Source organism: Sus scrofa, chromosome 11, assembly GCF_054392235.1.
Source record: "Sus scrofa isolate SSC_HxYL_T2T_F1_AM1 chromosome 11, Sscrofa_HxYL_maternal_Yorkshire_Landrace_v2.0, whole genome shotgun sequence".
In the NCBI taxonomy this organism is placed as follows: Eukaryota; Metazoa; Chordata; class Mammalia; order Artiodactyla; family Suidae; genus Sus; species Sus scrofa.
Genome location: NC_139393.1, coordinates 45960871 through 45982323, shown reverse-complemented (window position 1 = coordinate 45982323; position 21453 = coordinate 45960871). Strand labels below are relative to the sequence as shown.

Sequence of the window (21453 nt, the reverse complement as noted above, 5' to 3'; positions counted from 1 at the left end):
TTCATTTGTTCATTATATTCAATTCCAGATATAAGTGATATCATATGTTATTTGTCTTTCTGTTTCTGACTTATTTCACTCAGTACGAGAGTCTCTAGTTCCATCCATGTTGCTGCAAATGGCATTATTTCATTCTTTTTTATGGCTGAGTAGTGTTCCATTGTGTATATACACCACATCTTCCTAATCCAATCATCTGTCAATGGACCTTTGGGTTGTTTCCATGTCTTGGCTATTGTGAATAGTGCTGCAATGAACATGTGTGTTCATGAGACATTTTTAAGGAAAGTTTTGCCCAGATATATCTTTGTCTTTATCCAGCCTCATTTTCATCTCTTCTGTGCTTCACATACTTGCTGCTAAATATCTTTTATTTGGCTCTGATTTGAATCTTTCAATACAACTACTACTTGTTAAATAGAGCTTGTTTGCATGTTTCCTTTACTGCATTGTATTTTTTTCACTTTTATATGTATTTATATCTTCATTTACTCATCTGTATAAATTATAGAGAATGTGTATATTGTTTTATAAAATTCACATTGTTACACACACTCATACACTAGCTATACACAATCACATATGCAAAAATTAAGTAGTCATAATTCTGAAAAGTTTCATTGTACTTCTAATTTAAATGATGAACTCTAAACTTAAGTGTGTACTCATTCGTAGTATATAATTATTGAATTTCTTTTTTAATTCCCAAGATTTCTATGTTAATGAATTTGGATACTCCTATTATACCGATTGACCCAATGACTTGCCATTGTCTTAGTTTAATAACATCAAATAAATAAATTTTAAGATGTATGCATCTTAGAAACAGTCTTTTACTTTGCATGTTCCTTATCTTTAATATCATGCAAAATTGTTAAATGTATTTAAGAGATAACTATTGACAATTTGGGTTTCTAATCCATTTATAAATATGTTAAGGAATTCAGACTAACTCTTTGAGCTATTTCAGTTTCTTAGTAATAGAAAATTGGAAAAGGAAAATTCATGTGCTAAGTTTGGTGAATTCCCATTTTCTGTACTTTACTTTTTCATCTATATTTTGGTTTAACTGGGATTGAGATACTTGACACTAGCTGGTGCATTTGAAGACGTTGGATCGTTATTATTAGATATTTTCTTTCTGTAATAGATATTTCCCTTTTCTGGGGAGAATGAGGTAGTGTTTCCTTCCATATATGCTATCTAAGTTTGACTTTGTATTTTCTATGTCATGCTTGAATTCTAATCCTATAACCTCAAGTAAATTCTCTATTTTCCATTATTATTTTATCTTCCAGGATTTTTTTAATAAGGACACATAGAAATTGATCAAATGGAAAAGTGAATAAAAGTTCCCAAAATTATAATTTTAGTAAATATAGGCCTGAACTCTCAGAATATATTACTATATTAGTTAATTTAAAGACTTTAGCAAAGGACCCAAAAATAATTCTTTGACTTAAGGAATCAACACAATAAAGTAAGACAATTCTATTTTAATGGACTAAACTAGCTATTCCACATAAATGAATATCTTTTGGTCTCTGAAGTTATTCAAAGATCCACATAAGGGCAGCTCTGACATCTTCAACTGATGTCTTCCATTGTCATGCTAGGAAAGGCAGAGAGAATCACTGAAACTCTAGCATGCAAGTTGGCCCATAAATCAACCACATAAATATAACTAGCTACAGTAAATACTGAAATGTATAACTCCTAGGTGGGTAATAATTGCCTGCTACAACTCCATTTTTATCAAATAAACAGAGAACGGAGTCTAATGTATAATTACCAAGATCCACCACAATCCCCTTGACACAGAAACAAATACAATTTTTGAAAGAGAGTTTCAGGTTCAAAAATGAACCTCAAAAAAATGGGAAATGGACCTAGCATTCCCATGATGCGTGGCTGGTATGATCCAGACTGTTATGCATCAAAGATTACCCTGTAAAGGACCTTGTTGCCCTCCTTGATATCAATATCACAGGTTATAAATCTGTTATCACTTGTTATCTTTGATAATGAACAAGGGTAAATCATCCAATAGAATTCCTAAAACTATTTATATTTTTCAAACTTTACAGCCTTGTCTGATAGTCAATTTATTAAGGTAACTTATGGCTTAAAAAATATCCTTTTATCTTAATCTCCTTCATAATCTTTGATTTGTCATTGTTCTAATAGGCTAGAATTTGGTAAATATGTTCCTATTCATCTAATTCCTCATAGTTTTTAGATACACTATTTCTGAACTGACAAGTTGTTTCTTTTTAAGCACTTAATATACCGCTTCACCCACAATAGGCATTTAATGATGAGTATGTAGATCTAAATCTAATTTTAGGCTATTTTAGACAGAAGCCATATCTTTACTCCCTTGAGTAATGCAGCTGTTTACTCTGAGCCCTCTGCAGGTCCACGGTATTAATCAAGATATGACCGCATATATTTAGCATTTGCTATTAATAAGGCACCCTGTTGAGAGATCCAAGAAGTGCAAAGGATTTTGACATGCACAGAAACCCACTCAAGTGCAGAGGACTCCTGTTCCTTAACCACGAGGACAAAGCCCTGGAGAATTTCTCTGTATGTGTTGATATCTTATTAGTGGGAATATTCTCCTTGTGCTCTTTTATTTTTTTGTTCATTCTTGTTTTCCTGGACAAAATTTCTAAATCTGAGTCATGTACTTCTCCATTACCTCTGTTTTCCATCACTTTAGACCCCCTGATTTCAATTAGTTTTATGATTCTTTTAGAATATAGTTAATAGAAATCTTAGATAATAAAAATTTTTTTGTTTTCACATTAAAGAAATTTAAGTAAAAGTAATCTGCAAAGCAGTGGACATCTATTTTTTTTGTAACAAAATACTTACCCCTTTATTTAGCAAAGGGTTATACAATGCCATAGAAAAATGATGAGTTTTAACGCCAAAATTTCTCACTTTCATTCTAAGCTCCAGTATTTACTTCAGTTGAACAGAAGTATACTGAGTATCTATATGTCAGTCACTCTCCTAACTTTGTACAGTAAATTCATGAAAGAATGAGACAGTCCAGCCTCTCAAAAGTATTTACAGTCTACTAGCTCTGTGATATAGTCAATTTAGTTAATAATCATAGGTACCAATTTTCTTCTCTGTAGAATGAGGATAATATGTGTCACATAAGACTATTACAAGAAATTAAATGATTTTTACTCTCATAATTGTAATGAATATGAATTTTATGTTCCTACTCTTGAATCAGCAAATTTTTGGTTCTATAATTAAAGCAATGTTAAAATTTTAACATTACAGTTTTGGGGATTATTTGAATATTACTTTGAGTAAAAGAAGCAAAAGATAAATATTTCCAAAGCACATTACCAGCTTGAAATAAGTAATTTGTTGAAAATTCCCTTCACATCATTAAAATTCATATAATTCATTCCTCATTGATGAGTTCTTCACATAAAAATAAATTCGAGATATATCTATTTCATATATTTCAACCCACTTTAAAATATTAATATAATGTATATGTATATTTATAAATATGTATATGTGATTTTTTCTTAGTTAGTACTTCTTACAAATAAAAGGAATGTGGCTTCTGATATTTACCTAGGAAGGGCTAAACTATTCTTTTTAGTTTTTAAAATAAAAGTTTCATGTATTTTCACTTATGTGAGTTTAATCTGGTTAATGAATGTATTATATAATTATAGCAGATAGGCAATCAGCAAATATGCTTCCTTATGGTTTTCTCAAGGATTCAGAATTCCTAAATCATGTGTATACTAAGTATAAAATGATGTATTTTTTAATATCTTTATAAGTGTTTCTTGAAAGCTCTGGACTACAAGATTTGCTTCAGAAATGAGTTACCCCTTTCCTACCCCAGCAATGTCTGCTCATCCATGCACACCCACACAGCTCTTACAACAAAGAGCATGATGGAAAGGTCAGAAAGCTATTTAATTAAGAAGGAGAAGTTCAGGAAGTAAAGCATGCCATCAGAAATTAGAGGAAAAGCAATGATCAATGAATTTTTAAAACTAATGCAAAAACATGCAGACTCAGTAACATTACAAGAAAGTTTCTGTTCACAAGGCATTTTCAGCTCCATGTGTTTTTTGAGAGATTTCTTCTTCTTTTTTTTTTATTTCCCCAATACATTATTTTTTTTCTGCTGTATAGCATAGTGACCCAATTACACATACATGTGTACATTCTTTTTTCTCACATTATCACGCTCCCTCATAAGTGACTAGACATAGTTCCCAGTGCTACACAGCAGGATCTCATTGCTAATTCATTCCACAGGCAACAGTTTGCATCTATTAACCCCAAGCTCCCAATCCATCCCACTCCCTCCCCCTCCCCCTTGGCAACCACAAGTCTATTCTCCAAGTCCATGATTTCCTTTTCTGTGAAAAGGTTCATTTGTGCCATATATTCAGTTCCAGATATAAGTGATATCATATGTATTTGCCTTTCTCTTTCTGACTGACTTCACTCATTATGAGAGTCTCTAGCTCCATCCATGTTGCTGTTTTGGACAGTTTTGATTGCCTGGATGCCTTATGTTTAAACAAGAGATGGCCTGTTTTGTTTATTTTTGCCATAATGCTTAGGAGTATAGTATCATTTATCTAGAATGGATAAGCAGAATTGAGCTTAACCATTAAAACTTTTTATACATAGAGCTGATTTGAGAGTAGGAATATTATATGAAAAGTGGAGTAAAGCTAACAGAACAGACAGCCTGTTCCTCCAGTCAGGGTCCTCTGAGGCAATTTTCTTGACTGGATGACATCTTCCTATTAATTTTTATTTTAAAGGGAACACTCCTTTAACAAAAATTATACTGAGAACCTACTAAATAGTAATTAGGAATACGGATATGAATCTATATCAAGATTTTATTCTTATCAGTTCTCATTTGAGATTTCTCTGTTTATTCCTTCACTTGTTCACCAAACTGTAAATCCTGAAACTGACTGGTTCCACCTTTCGCTGCACACCTGCCCAGCAGATCACCAACTGTAAAATTACAACTGGAGCTATGCTGTCCAATAGGTCACCAGTGTATACATGTGGCTTTTTAAATTTAAATTAGGCAAAAAATTATATAAATTAAAAATTTGTTTCCTTGGAGTCCCTGTTGTGGCTCAGTGGAAAGGAACCTGACTAGTATCCATAAAGGTGTACGTTTGATCCCTGGCCTCGCTCAATGGGTAAAGTATCCAACATTTCCCTGAGCTGTGGTGGAGGTCATAGATGCAGCTCTGATTGGGCCCTTAGCCTGGGAACCTCCACATGCCACAGGTGCGACCCTAAAATAAAATGGTTTCTCAGTTGTACTTGCCGTATTTCAACTGTTAGATACACACAGGAGGATACTGGCTGTCATATCATGCAGTGCAGGGTTGTGTCCATGTTTGCATTGAAACGAGGGCAGTGTTGCTTTGGAAGGAATAACATTTCAGTTGCTTGCTTTTCAGAGATTGCTATAGCACTCTACAGAGACGGGATTGTTAACAAAACACAGAATTGTACAAATCATATATTACTGGTGCATGAACTTAGTGAAATTTTTTCTTTTACAGTAAGGCCAAGAGATTTTAACAGTGCAAGTTTTTTTTTTAACTTTTTTTTGTTGGCATTTTTTTAATTAGTTAAAAAAATGAATTGTTGTTACTTTATGTTTTGACATTTAAAAACTTAAATTTATATATTATAAAACTTGCTCACTTCTCCCAGAGAAAATTTTTCTTTGAAGTCTTTGGGAGAGCCAAACAAGAATAGGAGGCAGAAGAATTGTGCCAGGGGGTAAAAAGTTATTCCTTTTCATGTAGCTATGAAATGACATAAATATATTTGATGAATTGCCAGTCTATTTGCTCTGCTTCAGAACTTGCAAGATATCTATGTTATTATGAAATATAGATGCCAAGGAAAACTAGAGTCCCTGAAGAACAGGTGGAAATGTTAGAAGACAGGGGGGAGCTTAGTAAAAAATATAAAGTAAAAGTGTTAGAATGTATGGTCTATTGCTAGCTGTTTGTTATAAGCTAGTGTTTTACGCAGAATTAAAGTGTCCCCTGTGTTTCTGCTATTTCAGGTTTTAAGAATTCATCTTCATGAATGAGCAGTCAGTCTTAACAAATACTATACCTTATACTTAGAAGTAAGACAGCATCTAGCCTCCAAAATTTTCAGTATTAGTTTGATATTAACACAGCCACTCCTCAGAGTTCCCGCTGTGATGTAGCAGGTTAAAGATCCAGCAATGTCTCTGCAGCAGCTTGGGTCACTGCTGAGGCATGGGGCTTGCATGGTGGGTTAAGGATCTGGCATTGCTGCAGCTGTGGTGTAAGTCACAGCTGCGGCTTAAGTTCAATCCCTGGCTTAGGACCTTCCCTATGACACAGATGCGGCTTTAAAAAAAAAATTAAAATTAAAGTAATATGGCCACTCAGGCTTCCATTTGCTAATGTCTTCTGGCTATTGATAAATCTCATTTCCTTTTATACTTATTCTGAAATTTTATTACTGAGCCTCCTTATGTTTATCCTATGTAAAACATATTTCGACTCAAAAAAATTCAACCCAAGTTATACTTTCTCTTTTAAAGAGTTAATTTCAGATAATTATATTTGTCATCTTTTGTTATAGGAGATTTTTTCTTTGTCCTTCCAATTCATGCTTTTATGATTTATCTTTTGTTTCTTTTTATAATGATTGGCTTTTCATGGTGGGGGGCATAGCTTTTTATCATCACAGAAACAAAGGCAGCCTCAGTGATAGGAGGGCATAGAAAGAAGCAGAAATTGCACTTCCTAGTTTAAGTATCTTTTACACAATGAGGAAATTAATTCTTTACCTCTCTATGCAGTCCTGTAGCAGTGACAGGGCAATAGATCACCTTTGTTCCCTTGATCCCAGCTTAGGAAGTTAAAGCCCTATGGCAGGCGGTTTCCACTTTAACTCCCAGAGCATAGATCCTATGTCTGCATCACTCTGCTCCATCTGCCTACACCCACATAAACAGAGGGGTGTACATGGTATTTAAAAAGATGCCTCTTCTCTAAGAGGGCAGTATGGGATTGAAAAGGGAACGTGTTTTGATTTTTCACGTTGGACTGAGTAAAAGTGTTGTGTCTCATCTCCTGGCTGGTAAATGCCCCACTTGATCTGCAAGGCTAAGAAAGCTCACCCTTCCCTCTTGTATAACCTTTGATAGACAGATGTCAACTCCAATGACAGGCTGCAAAGTACACCATCAGGCAGGTGATTGCCTTTACACTGGCCCTGGAAAGCTAGAACTTTTCCCTCAGTCACAGGCAATGTCATGTTTGTGTAGTGTTGTGAGGGGTACAGCCACACCATAACAAAGAAAATTTGAGGAAATACAGGACTTAAGAACAAGGCAGGACAGTGTCAGCCTCTCACTTTCCTACACACACACACACACACACACACACACACACACACACACACAGATTTTCCATTGTAAAGGCACAAAACAGTTACAGGAGTCTCACTGAAGTGGCAGGACTCTGCCTCTCTCTCACAGAGCCAGGCCTTGGTAGGAAGGTCTGTCCCTAATCTGGAGCAAGAGGCAAAGTTTGTTAGGAAAGGCAGACTAGCCACAACTGGAATAAGCTGGACTGGGGGCAAAAGAGGAGGCCGTGAAAGAGATTCGCTATTATTTTTTTAAATTTATTTAAAATATTGGTTGGCTAATATCTCCAACTTTTTTTTCTTTTATTTCTGTATTTTATGTTCCAATAAACTGGCAAATTTGTTCAGGACTGACATCATGGATGTGTGGTCCAGGCAGTTTCCCAGAGCGCCATAAGCAGAGGAACCCCATGCTGTTTTAATGCTCTGCTGTTGCCATCTTGGAATTCCTAATATTTTTGAGCAAGGGGCCCCACATTTCACAATGAGATCTACAAAATACGTAGCTAGTTCTGACTTATTTTACCTATAACGACATTTAGCAGATTAGCCTGAGAGGCATCTCTTATTTTTCTGCCTTATACACTCCATCAGTCATCAAGCCTTATCTATTTACTCCTTATATATCTCACAAATTTGAATCTTTCCATCCCTATTGACACTTATTTATTTAGGATAATATCATCTATTAGTTAGATCACTGAAGGAGTGGGGGAGAGAGAGAGAGAGAGAGAAGGAGATTGAATGAGAAAACCACTGTCATTGTACCAACACTTTTGTGCTTATTCTTGATTCTGCCTTCCTGCAGGTCGTTTTTGTTACAGAATCTATAACTAGCATGGAAATGATGGATCAGTAGCTGAAGTCTGTGATTATGAAGCAGACTTTGTTATCTAGTACATTCTGTTTCCAAAGCCGAGCTTAAACCAGAGGCTTATATTGGAACTTGAGGCATATAATTAGTAAGGGGTAGGTGTCCAACTTTTAGTAGACATTAATCCTGATTTTAGGCATTGTGAATATTTACTTTAAAATATATTAGGTACATTTTCTAAATTCTAGTATTGAGTTACTGGTAGGAATGAGAATGACATTATTGTGCTATAGAACTGATTTTGGAATTAAACTGAATTCCAATGATGCCAACTTTTCTTAATATGATTAAGTCCTTGGCCCCAAACTATAGTTTTCTCATGTGCAAAACAAATCATCATGTTTACTTCATAGGGTTGTTTAAGGATAAAAAAGTGTAATTATATGACATATGGTAAGTATTTCATAGCTGATTGTTGATTGTGTATAGTTATTTGTTGTTATTGCTCCTGGGGTGGGTGCAGGAGGATGCAGATGGACTTGATCATCCTATCATCAGAACTTTTGATGGTAAAAAATATTGGCAGAGGGGAAAACAGGTATATTCATTTTGTAGATGTTGCTGGAATACCTTCCACATCCACATGATGTCATTGGTGGATAATGCGGTTTAAGAAGATGAAATTCTTTGTGCTGTTAAAAAGTCAGTTTTCTAGATGAGTGACTCATCTATCTGTGTCTGAGTGGATGTCTTTCCTCTTCTTCCTCAAAGTTGTGTCCTGATAATGATGATTATAAATGAAAGTCCAATATTTCATCAACAATTGTGCAATTTTGACCATCTTAGAGAGAAATCTTAGTGATACTTGAAAGGTCTGGAGTGTTTCAGAATGGGAGGAAGTTCTGAACCTTGCTTTGGGATTTATTATGGTTTAGCTACTGTGCATTCATCCAGTTCAGGAATGAATTTGCCTTTTGACAACAGCATAAACCAACCAAGATACCCACAATATAACACTGATTTAATTAAATTTATCCCCAAAATACTGAAATCTAATTCTAAAAGAATTTATTTTATGCTGATCCATCATGCTTGCTTTAGGTCTCTATAATTCCTAATAGCTATTTAAATTATTTGGCTGGCCTTGTCTATGTATAATCAGTACTCTAAATCTATCCTATCTCCTATCTTACAAATTTACATTTAGAGGTATATCAGCAATTCGGGCTTTTTCTGCTTGAATGTGCGTGTTCAATATCAGTGAAACCAAAATGTGAAGGTCTAATGAATTGGCTTTAATGGTTTCCTTACCTTCTTAAATGTTTTAATTGGTTATACCACATTATTTCCTGATCTACACTGAAACATTCACAGCATTGATGCTAATGGTCTCTTTCTAATTATTGCATAATGAACAAGGCCTGACAGGGCAGTTTTAGAGGATAGACACCACAATTAGTGATCTTTATATTTTTATGAAGCAGAAAAATCTTAAGGCTTCCATTATAATATGGAAATTATATATGCATAGAATTGTTTAATTGTATATGTGTGTATATATATATATATATATATGTTTATGTTTATCTTAGATAAGTGCTTGGCAAAGTGTACATTTAGGACACTTTATTTTTAGATCATCTGCGTATGTGTAAAAAGCACATACATTGGAGAAAAAAACACTAAAATAATTAAATTGTCAATTTATTTTTCAAAGGTTTTATTTTAGGTATAATATATTCTCTCATAAGTATACCTTATGGACCATCCCTTTTCTACAGTGTGGAGTTTGAAAAAAAATTCATATGGTAACAATTAAAATACTCTATGAAAAAATATTTATATTGTTAACAATTAAAATACTCATCATCATTAGGGTGATGCCATATATTTAACAGATTTAGGCATTCTGTTTTTCATCATGCTGCTGTGTAAAATTTTTGTAAAATTGTTTTTACATTTTGATATTTGGGGGAGAAATGAGTAAGCATGCTAACAAACCCTGAAAGTAGGAGAATAGGGACAACAGTTAGCAATTTAAAGCAGTTGTTATACAAAGTATGCCAAACATTGTTATACTGACTACTTGTAATACTGGTTTTCTAAAACATTTTTACCAAAGTGGTGAGAAAAATTAATGTATTTTTGGTTATGCAAATTGCCTATTGAAAGAGGAATAGATGCTATGTTAAATTTTCAAAAAAATCCCTAAGTTTATTTCATGCACATTAAATTGTACATTCTTGTATTTATATTTCTCAGAATTTTATTTTAGGCATTTCAAGTGAATTTCTGTGCTTATTTTGTTTTGGAGATATTGTACTTGTAATGGAATTTAATCCCATTTTTTATTCTTATGTCATTATTCCCACCTCTCTATTTCATTTATTAGTATTTATTCTATTAATTATTGTTTCTAAAATTAACCTAGTTAAAGCTTGCATTCATATCTGAATATTATTATTTCTCCTATTACCAATGCAATATTTTTAGGTGGTGTGAGCAAAGGACACTACAGAGAAACATTCCCATTATATTCTTTGCAATCTGAAGTTAAAAGAATAAACAAATGAGAAGTATGTGACAACATACAGATAAGACCGAGTGAATGGAGAGAAAATGAAATATGAGAAAATGATTTAAATTAGGATGTCATTGTGTTGGGTGAAAAGAGCAGAAATGAATCAGTTAGTAGTATATCCAAGAGGAGAAATGAACAATACAAATGTTGAGAAAACACTTAAATTTTATAAACAGAAGGCTATTAGGAGACAATGAAAGGATCTAAAGGGGTAATAATGTGTTTGAGCAAAGTAAAAATGTTCTCCATGTTGGCAAATCTTAATCATTTCTTGCTGTGATAATGAATCAGAGAGCTACACACTAGCCACTCACCTGCTTCAAAACATAAATTTGTTTTTGAGTTGAGTCTTTAGGGTTTTCTATATACAGTATCGCCGTCTGCATACAGTGACAGTTTTACCTCTTCTCTTCCTATTTGGATGCCTTTTTTTTTCTTTTGTTTGATTGCTGTGGCTAGGACTTCCAGTACTATGTCGAATAACAGTGGTGAGAGTGGACATCCTTGTCTTGTTCCAGATTTTAGTGGGAAGGCTTTCAGCTTTTCTCCATTGAGTATTATATTTGCTGTGGGTTTGTCATAAATGACTTTGATTATGTTAGGTATGTTCCCTCTATACCCACTTTGGTAAGTTTTGATCATGAATGGATGTTGGACTTTGTCAAATGCTTTCTCTGCATCTATTGAGATGAGCCTGTGGTTTTTGACTTTTCTTTTGTTAATGTGGTGTATGACGTTGATTTATTTGCATATGTTGAACAATCCTTGTGCGCCTGGGATGAATCCTACCTGGTCATGGTGTATGATCTTTTTTATATGTTGTTGGATTCGGATGGCTAAAATTTTTTTGAGAATTTTTGTGTCTGTATTCATCAAAGATATTGGCCAATAGTTTTCTTTTTTGGTGGTATCTTTATCTGGTTTTGGAATTACGGTGATGGTGGCATCATAATGTCTTTAGCAGTGTTCCTTCTTCTTCAGGCTTTTGAAAAAGTTTAAGGAGAATGGATATAAATTCTTCTTTTTATGTTTGGCTGAATTCACCTATGAAGTCATCTGGACCTGGATTTTTATTTGTAGGGAGTGTTTTTATGACGTATTCAATTTCATTTCTAGTGATCAGTCTTTTCAGTTGATCTATTTCTTCTTGATTCAGTTTTGGCAGGCTGTAAGTCTCTAGATAGTTGTCCATTTCTTTGGTTGTCACATTTGTTGGCATACACTTGTTCACAGTATTCTTTCATGATTTTTTGTATTACTGTAGTATCCATTGTGACTTCTCCTTTTTCATTTCTTATGTTGTTTATTTGGGTTATTTCTCTTCTCTTCTTGGTGAGTCTAGCCGGAGGTTTGTCAATTTTGTTTACCTTATCAAATAACCAGCTTTTGGTTTTATTGATTTCTTCTACTATCTTTTTTAATCTCTATTTTATTGATTTCCTCTTTGATCTTTATGATTTCCTTCCTTCTGCTGACTTTGAGTTTTGTTTGTTCTTCTTTTTCTAATTTATTTAGGTGTAGGGTTAAGTTGTCAATTTGAGATTTTTCTTCTTTTTTGAGGAAGGCCTGCATTGCTATGAATTTCCCTCTGAGCACTGCTTTTGTGGCATCCCATAGATTTTGAGTGGATATGTCTTCATTATCATTTGTCTTGAGGTATTTTTTAATTTCCTTCTTGATTTCCTCATTGACCTATTGGTGTTTTAGTAGCATGTTCCAAGGAAGATGTACAGATGGCCAACAAGCACATGAAAAAATGCTCAATATCACTGATTATTAGAGAAATGCAAATCAAAACTATCACAAGAAACCACCTCACACCAGTCAGAATGGCCATCATTAAGAAGTCCACAAAGAACAAATGCTGGAAAGGGTGTGGAAAAAAGGGAACCCTCCTGCACTCTTGGTGGGAATGTAAGCTGGTACAACCACTATGGAGATCAGTATGGAGTTACCTTAGGAATCTATACATAGAACTAGAATCTGACCCAGCAATCCCACTCTTTGGCATATATCTGGACAAAACTTTCCTTAAAAAAGACACATGAACCTGCATGTTCATCATAGCACTATTCACAATAACCAAGACATGGAAACAACCCAAAGGTCCATTGACAGATGACTGGATTAGGAAGATGCGACATATAGACACAATGGAATACTACCTGGCCATAGAAAAGAATGAAATAATGCCATTTGCAGCAACATGGATGGAACTAGAGACTCTCATAATGAGTGGAGTCAGTCAGAAAGAGAAAGATAAATACAGCATGATATCACATATCTGGAATCTAATATAAGGCACAGTTGAACATTTCCACAGAAAAGAAAATCATGGACTTGGAGAATAGACTTGTGGTTGCCAAGGGGGAGGGAGAGGGAGTGGGTTGTTGGGGAGTTTGGGGTTAATAGACACAAACTATTGCTCTTGGAATGGTTTAGCAATGAGATCCTGCTGTGTAGCACTGGGAACTATGTCTTGTCACTTATGATGGAGCATGATAATGTGTGAAAATAGAATGTACACATATATGTGTAATTGGGTCACCATGTTGTACAGTGTTTGGGAAATAATTATTAAAAAATGTAAATATTACTTTATGAGCACAACAAATTACCTTTTCACGCACACATGAAAAATACGCAAATCTCCAAGGGGTGGAGGAGATGTTTGATATATGCCTTTGGTGGAAGTAATTATTATTGGAGTTCCTGTCATGGTGCAGCAGAAACGAATCTGACCAGGAACCATGAGTTTGTGAGATCGATGCCTGGCTTTTCCTCAGTGGGCTAAGGATCTGGCATTGCTGTGAGTGTGGTGTAGGTCACAGATGTGCCTTGGATCCTGCATTGCTGTGGCTGTGGCCTAGGCCAGTGGCTACAGCTCCAGTTAGACCCCTAGCCTGGGAACCTCCATATGCCATGGGTATGGCCCTGAAAAGACAAAAAAAAAAAAAAGAATTATTATTAATTTAGGATTCATGTACTCTAGACAGACTGTTAGTGTTCCTGTTTTATTTAAACACAGCCATGTGAGGAGCACAGGCTGTCAGTGTCTTGGTGGAAGCTCTCCCTCAGTTTCCAACAGCTGCTAAAATCACAAACATTTCAATCCTATTAATTCAACATGAAAAAATCATTAGCATTGCACTGAGGTGTTAGAACCAGCTCACACTTGCTTGGTTGATCGCTCAAGTCAGATTAGGAAATCTCCTGTTCAGGAGCAATTTATTCTCTGTTGAATAAAGCCTATTATTCTGGTCACATTTTGAGAGGGTGCTCCTTTTGCTTCTCTTACAAGCAAGCATGGATTTAACACAAGAAATAAATTGAGAATTAAGTTTTGAGAGGAGGGGCTTTCTGACTGTTTGGAATCTCTTCGGGCATATATTTAGAAAAAAAATTCTTACAATTTTTTAAAAAGTGAGACATCATGATGTCATTATCATCATAAAAAGTAACAATAATTGAATTATTTAATCATCATAAAACGCAAGGTACCTCTCTAATTGCTGAAGATGTGTTAACCTTGTCGATCCTCACAATATCCTTGTTAAGTTAGGCGCTACCATTCCCATTCTCCAGTTGAGAAAACTGAGACACAAAAAGAGGCAAATCACTAAGTTAACAAAACTAATTAAGTCACAGAGTCTGAATTTGAATCCAGACAGTCTGGCCATGGAGTATATATGTGCATTGTATATAGCTGAATGTCAAAATTAAATAAAAAGAGAAAATGACAAGACACCAAAACCTTTTCTCTACAAGATATTTATAGGCATTCTGATTTTCTTCCTGGAGGTGAGGAAGTAGCTAGTCAGTGCCAGAACTAATATAAATTTGAAATGTCAGATTTATGAAAGTCAACATGTCAGTGGTCCAACTGGGACTAGAAGCCATATTTCCTTTCACTCTAAAACTCTGTCCATATCTGCCTTTGAAGAATAATGCATTGCACAGAACATGATTTTATATATCTGAGTTTATTTCTTGTATTTGTTTTGGGTGTAATAAGGGGTATGTGGGGACAGAATAATAAAAGTTTATTCTGCTATACAGTATTTATTTACTGTAGAAAGTAAAATAATGACACACTTTGCTTTAAGTGTAATTAAGAAAATTTTGGGAGTACATCTTCCTGTGTGAATATGTGCTGTGGGTGATGGATGTTGGTAGCCTAACACAATGATAATATTTAGTGTGAGATGGATTGTATGCCTCCCGTTCAGTCCTGGGGATCTCTAAATACAGTGGTTCACTGATAATCCTGGTTAGCCTTTACTTAAAAGTCATCCTCTAGAGTCTGCCTTCATAGTTTAGGGCATTTCATCCAAGTACATAAAATGCTTCACTGTTGCATAAAGAAAATAAGTTTTGTTCTTCAGGGCTATTTAATCTTCATAAAGTCATAAAATACTTTTCTTCTAGGGGGCATGGATTGAACATTATAAAAACAATGAATATATGCTCCAAGAACAGATGGCTATTTGGAAAATGGTTTACAGTTTAGGAATTTCAAGCACAAACATAGGAATTTCACTGCCTATATCTGCCAAAACTCTTGGCTTCCAGAAACAGTGCTGAGACAGGATTTCAGATGAACTTGAGTAATATCAATATTCTTACTTGACACATTGGGCTGGCTGTTTGTGCACTTAGCCTCTCATATATTCTTTCTCTCTTGCATCTTTGATTTTTGTTTTTTTGTTTGTTTTTTGTGGACATATCTATTTTCCCAGCAGACTGTAAGTCACTTTAAGGGCAGGCATCATGCCTTACACATATTTAAGTTGTATCTCATGACCTCATTTTGTTTTTGTTTCCTTACAGAAGATTTTTTATTATAAAATTAATTTTAAAAGTTAATAAAGGTTACCCTGGAGTTTTGCTATAGGAATATATATATATATATATATATATATATATATATATATATATGTGTGTGTGTGTGTGTGTGTGTGAATATATAAGATTGTTTTAAGTTGTTGATCTCTTAATTGCCTCTCCAGTATCCTGCATTTGTACCCTCCTCTTCTCACAATTTCTAACTTTGGTAGCATATTTTTGTGTGGATGATTTCTTACCTTTACTGTATATATGCCTTTACTGGTGAGCCTTGTCATTTCTGGTATTTTTGTTTCTAGGTGTGGCCTTTTCTTTTCTGCCCAGAGAAGTTCCTTTAATATTCGTTATAAAGATGGTTTAGTGTTGCTGAATTCTCTTAGCTTTTGCTTATCTATAAGCCTTTTGATTTCTCCCTCAAATCTGAATGAGAGCTTTGCTGGGTAAATAATCTTGGTTGGAGGTTTTTTTGCTTTCATCACCATTGCATTAAGTATATAATGCCACTTCCTTCTGGCCTGAAGAGTTTCTGCTGAAAAATCTGCTAATTACCTTAGCAGGGTTCCCTTGTATGTTATTTGTTTATTTTCCCTAGTTGCTTTTAATATTTTCTCTTTAATTTTGATCAGTTTGATTAATATGTGTCTCGGGGTGTTCTTCCCTGGATTTAGTTTATATGGTACTCATTATGCTTCCTGGATTTGCGCAAGTGGTCCCTTTCCAATGTTAGGGACATTTTTGGCTATTATCTCTTCAAATACTTTTTCTTCTGTCCCTTTCTCTCTCTCATCTCCTTCTGGCACCCCTATAACATGGATGTTGGTGCATTTAACATTGTCCCAGAGTTCTCTGAGACTCTCTTCATTTCTTTTCAATTTTTTTCTCTTTTCTGTTCCACATCAGTGATTTCCAAGTCTGTCCTCCACCTTGCTTATTCATTCTTCTGCCTCCTGTATTCTGCTGTTGGTTGCTTCTAGTGCATTTTTTATTTCAGTTATTGCATTTTGCATCTCTGCTTGCTTAATTTTTAAATCTTGTATTTCTTTGCTCAATGTTTGCTGTAAATTATCCATCTTTGCCTCCAGTTTATTTCCAATGTCTTGCATCACCTTCAGCATCATCAGTCGAAGTCTTTTTATTTAGATCTCAGCTGTTTTTCTAGGTTTTTTTCCTTGCTCCCTTATCTGATTTATAGTTCTCTGCTTTTTCATTTTTACAGGTTTTTGGTGTGGTCTCCTTTTTGCAGACAATGGAGTTGTAGCCTCTCTTACTTCTGATGTCTCCCCCCCTTTCAGCTGAAGTTGGTATGGGTGTTTGCTGTAGGCTTCCTGATGGGAGGGACTGGAACCTGCCCACTGGTAGTTGGGGCTGATTCCTATCCTTCTGGTGGGTGGGGCTTTGATGTCATTTGCAGCAACATGGATGGACATAGAAATTATCATGCTAGGTGAAGTTAGCCAGACAGTGAGACATCAACTTAATATGCTATCACTTACATGTGGAATCTAAAAAAAGGATGCAATGAACTACTTTGCAGAACAGATACTGATTCACAGACATTGAAAAACTTATAGTTTCCAAGTGATACAGATTTGGGAGGTGGGGGGATATGCTGGGATGTTTTGGGAAATGCTATAAAATTGGGTTGTGTTCACTGTGCAATTATAAATGTATAAAAATTCATTGAGTAATCATAAAAAACTTTGAAAAAAGAACAAAAAATGATAATAAAAAATTGGAGGGTCACATGAATAGTTATTAAATATGTATATCTGGATGGGAAATAAATTGAACTAAGGCCAAAAAAAGGTAATAAAAGAGAAATAAAATAACCATATGGTTAAAAAATAAAACAGGATGGTAAAATGGTAACTATTGAACTACTTAATCATATAAGTTGCCCTATTATGACTTTGGCACATTTCTGGGTGTTCTTTCAAGTTATTTTGCACTGTCATGAAGCCTTAATATGCTGAATGCATAGATCCTCCTCAAGCTGTTAGTATATTTTCCTTAAATGTACCTTAACCATTCTCACCCATCCCTTCCTAAAGGCAGTTAGTGATCTCCATGACCATAGCCTATTCATTTTTCTAAGATAAGAGTGTTTAAAATGGTTTTTATAGACATGAGTTACGGAGTCTATGAACTTCTGACATTGATTGCAAAAGTGCGTGTTTGTCTCAGTTTGTGGGCAGAAAACCTATTCTGGAAAGATATACCTAACAAGGAAGTTTTCAAGAACCACTAATCTATAGACAGAGACTGGACAACTGTGTCCAGGCTAAATTTATCCATCTTGAGTCACTATGAATCACTTCCTACTAATGGCATGGTAGAAAACTGGAGAAAACCAAAATGTAAGCATTTGCGTGTTTTTACCTGGCAAAGAGAAATAAAGAGAGTGAAAATAATAATATTGCTTAATATGTTAGCACAAACTCTGTAAAACAACTATTATTTGATGAATGAATACAATATAAAATCTTTTGATACTTTTTCACTTGTTAACATTTTATTAAAATTATTCATTGATTCAATGTTATGTTGTGCTAATTTTGTGCAATGCACACTCCTGAGTCTTGTGTAAGATAAGAAAATATAGGTTCCAGCACTTTTACATGAAGGAAATTACATTTTTTATTGCTTTATAAGTAAGACAAATGATCCTGAAAAGTTATCAGATAAAAAAAGTAGTAGTTAAGGGTCAATTCGTGGGAAAGAACTCTGGGGAATTGAGAGGCTGGTTATGCCTTTATGGATGGAGTTGGTTTCTGCATGAGAGATTGGATTTAGGTAAAAAGGAAATGTGTGTTTCCAGAAATAGTAACTCCATGAGCACACATAGAACTGAGACTTTCTTATGCATCTTCAAGGTGAAGAGAGCATACCTACTTCCTCGTATTACGTGACTCATACTTGGGTACCTTACTCTATTATAGAAGTAACCCATTTTCAATGTCCAAAATAGCATTTGTACTGTCAATTACATGTTACTCTAAAAAATGTTTTGCTTTTAAATTAGGAGCCTTATTTGTTTGCTAAGGCTGCCATAACAAAATGTCACCACAAGAAAGTACAAACTAAAACGGTGGTTTAAACAAGAGAAATTAATTTTCTTACAGTTCTGGAGGTTAGAAGTTCAACACCAAGGTTTGGTTTCTCCTGAGGCCTCCCTCCTTGGCTTGATTGGTTGACTTCTGGCTGTGTCCTCACATGATCTTTCCCTGTGGGCCCACATTCCAACCTCTCTGGGTGTTCAAATTTCCTCTTCTTATAAGAACCCCTGTCGAACTGGAATAGGGCCCACCCTAACAGCATCGTTTAACTTAAGCAACACTTTAAAGGTTTTACTTTCAGACACAGTCACCTTCTAGGCATTAGGGCTTCAACATCTGAATTTTGGGAGAATATAATTCATGCCATAACAAAACCCAAAAGTTGAGCTTTAAGAAAATAAATACAATATTGAAATATAATATATATTTAATTAATAAATAATGAAGCTATATGAATAAAAGTTTTATATACTCAACTAATTGTTCTTGAGTATCTATGTGTAAGCGTATATACTAAATGTTTTTAAATGTACTACATCTCATTTAATCCTTACGTTTACTATATAGGAAGGCAAGAGCAAAAACTTCAGATTCAAATCCATGAAATTCTGACTTCTACTTTTTCTACCATGGCTTCCCTCATGCCTATATTCTTCCTAAATTTCTCTGCACTAGAAGTTTTGTGATTCATTCAAGTTACTTTGCCTGAATATATTTCTGTACATGTATAATTATATATACATCTAAATGTATAAAAATGTATGGGATTCAACCTAGTCTTGTGTTTATGCATAAAGCAGACCCAATCTTTATTTTATGATACATTTCCTGATATCTCATAAACCTCTCCCTTTTTTAAGAGTTTGAAACCTTCGCTATCTTAATAGAATGAGCTTTAGTTACATAAGTTTCTGCAAGTGTTAGTTAAACTTTCCATTATATTTGGGAGCATCTTGGCAGCCTGTTGTGTCAAATGAAGGTAGTAGAATCTGCCTGAGATTTTATAGCTGCCCTAATTAGCTGACGCTCCTGAAACTTTGAGAAGTCAATAGCACAATCTGTTGTAGACATTTTTTGCACAGAACAATGATATGCTATATGATATTTTGGGTTCACAGAAAATGTCCAACACTGTATTCATGTGACTTAACAAGCCAGTACTTGTATTTTAGCTAATCATGTTAATCAAAATTGCATACACTTTTAGCCTTAAGATATTTAAATCTTAATCAGCTTAGCTTCAAAATAGATTTAGGAGCTCTGTTAATAAGGAGAGTCTGTGTTTGACAGTCTTTATGAGTGTGGGATTTGAAATACATCTGGCCGTGGACCCTGGCTTTGCTACACATTAGGTATTAAATCTTAGACGAGATATTTATTTCTCTTCCTTTTTAGAAATGGACATAAAAATATATATTTCACAGACAGATATTTTAAACCAAGCATTTAAATCATAGCACCTAGCATAGTGTTAGCACTCAGTACATAGAGATGCTATATATTTTACCAGATACATATTTCAGTTATTTTTCAAATTTTGCAAGTAAGAAGAGGTAGATATCAATTAATATTAGTGTCTACTATAGATGACTCATATACTGGAGTATTGGCAAGCTGCCAAACTGCAAAGGCTGAGGGCATAGTCACAATACTGTTCTTCCAACATTACTTACAAACTTGGAGAGTTCACAAGCCACTCTCAGGTACAATGATTCACTGGAGAACTTGTATAACTTAATGAAAGCTATTATATTTATGGTTAGAGTTTACTGTAGGGAAAAGATTCATACTAAACCAGCCAAAGAAATAGGCCATAGAGCCAAGTTTGGGAAGATTCCAAATGCAGAACTTTCAATGCCCTTGGATATGTTATTCCCCTGTCATTGATGTGTGACAATGTACAGGGAATATCGCCAACCTGGGAAGTTCACCTGAGAGCTCTGATGTCCAGAGTGTTTATTAGGGATTCATTATATAGGCCTGAATGATTGATTGATTACCCACATGGTTAGACACAGACAACTGGTTGATTGATACCATGTGGACCCAAAACTTCCACCCTAAACCATGTGGTTAGTCCTTCCAGCACAACTAGCCTACCCCTTGAGACTGTTGGTGTGTGGCCAGCATCATCACAACATCTGATCTATCCAGCCATGCCCTCAACAAAGTCTCTTCTATCAGGTATGGCATGGGTTACCTCCCAGAAGCAAAGGGAAAAGTCCAGACCTCTCTTTGGGCAGGTCAAATTATTTACCACCCAGTTATATTGCCTGAGTTGTGCAAATAGTCTGATTCATTTTGTTTTGGTTGCACTGTTGTTTTATAAGGATAAGTAAAGTGACTAATGAAATAACATAATATATGAATGTAAATATAAAATGTTGAAAATTTTCAAAGTGTAATCTCCAATAGTCAGTATTATAACGATGTTCTAAATTTTATAAAGACATCTACAAACTGAAATGACAGCTGTTTGGCCTTCATAGTGTTAATGCTATAGAGAGGCTATGGTTATACCATTTTGTATGTATAAAAATATTATTCATCTTAAAATTACTAAGTGCTGTTAAAGATTGAAACACAATAAACATAAGATTTTCCAAAGAAATTTATTGAAATCTGAATAGAGAGATTAACTATCTGCCTTGATTTGTAGAGCATGAGCACATATTCAATACCTTATACCTACCAATTTGGGG

The 21453-nt window shown here is 34.7% G+C and overlaps 1 protein-coding gene across 8 annotated transcripts in view; it reads left to right on the top strand.

Moving 5' to 3' along the window:
- Window positions 1-21453, top strand: part of PCDH9 (protocadherin 9) — a 941384-nt gene that overhangs the window by 500941 nt on the left and 418990 nt on the right. The gene's annotated exons all lie outside the window — the stretch shown is intronic.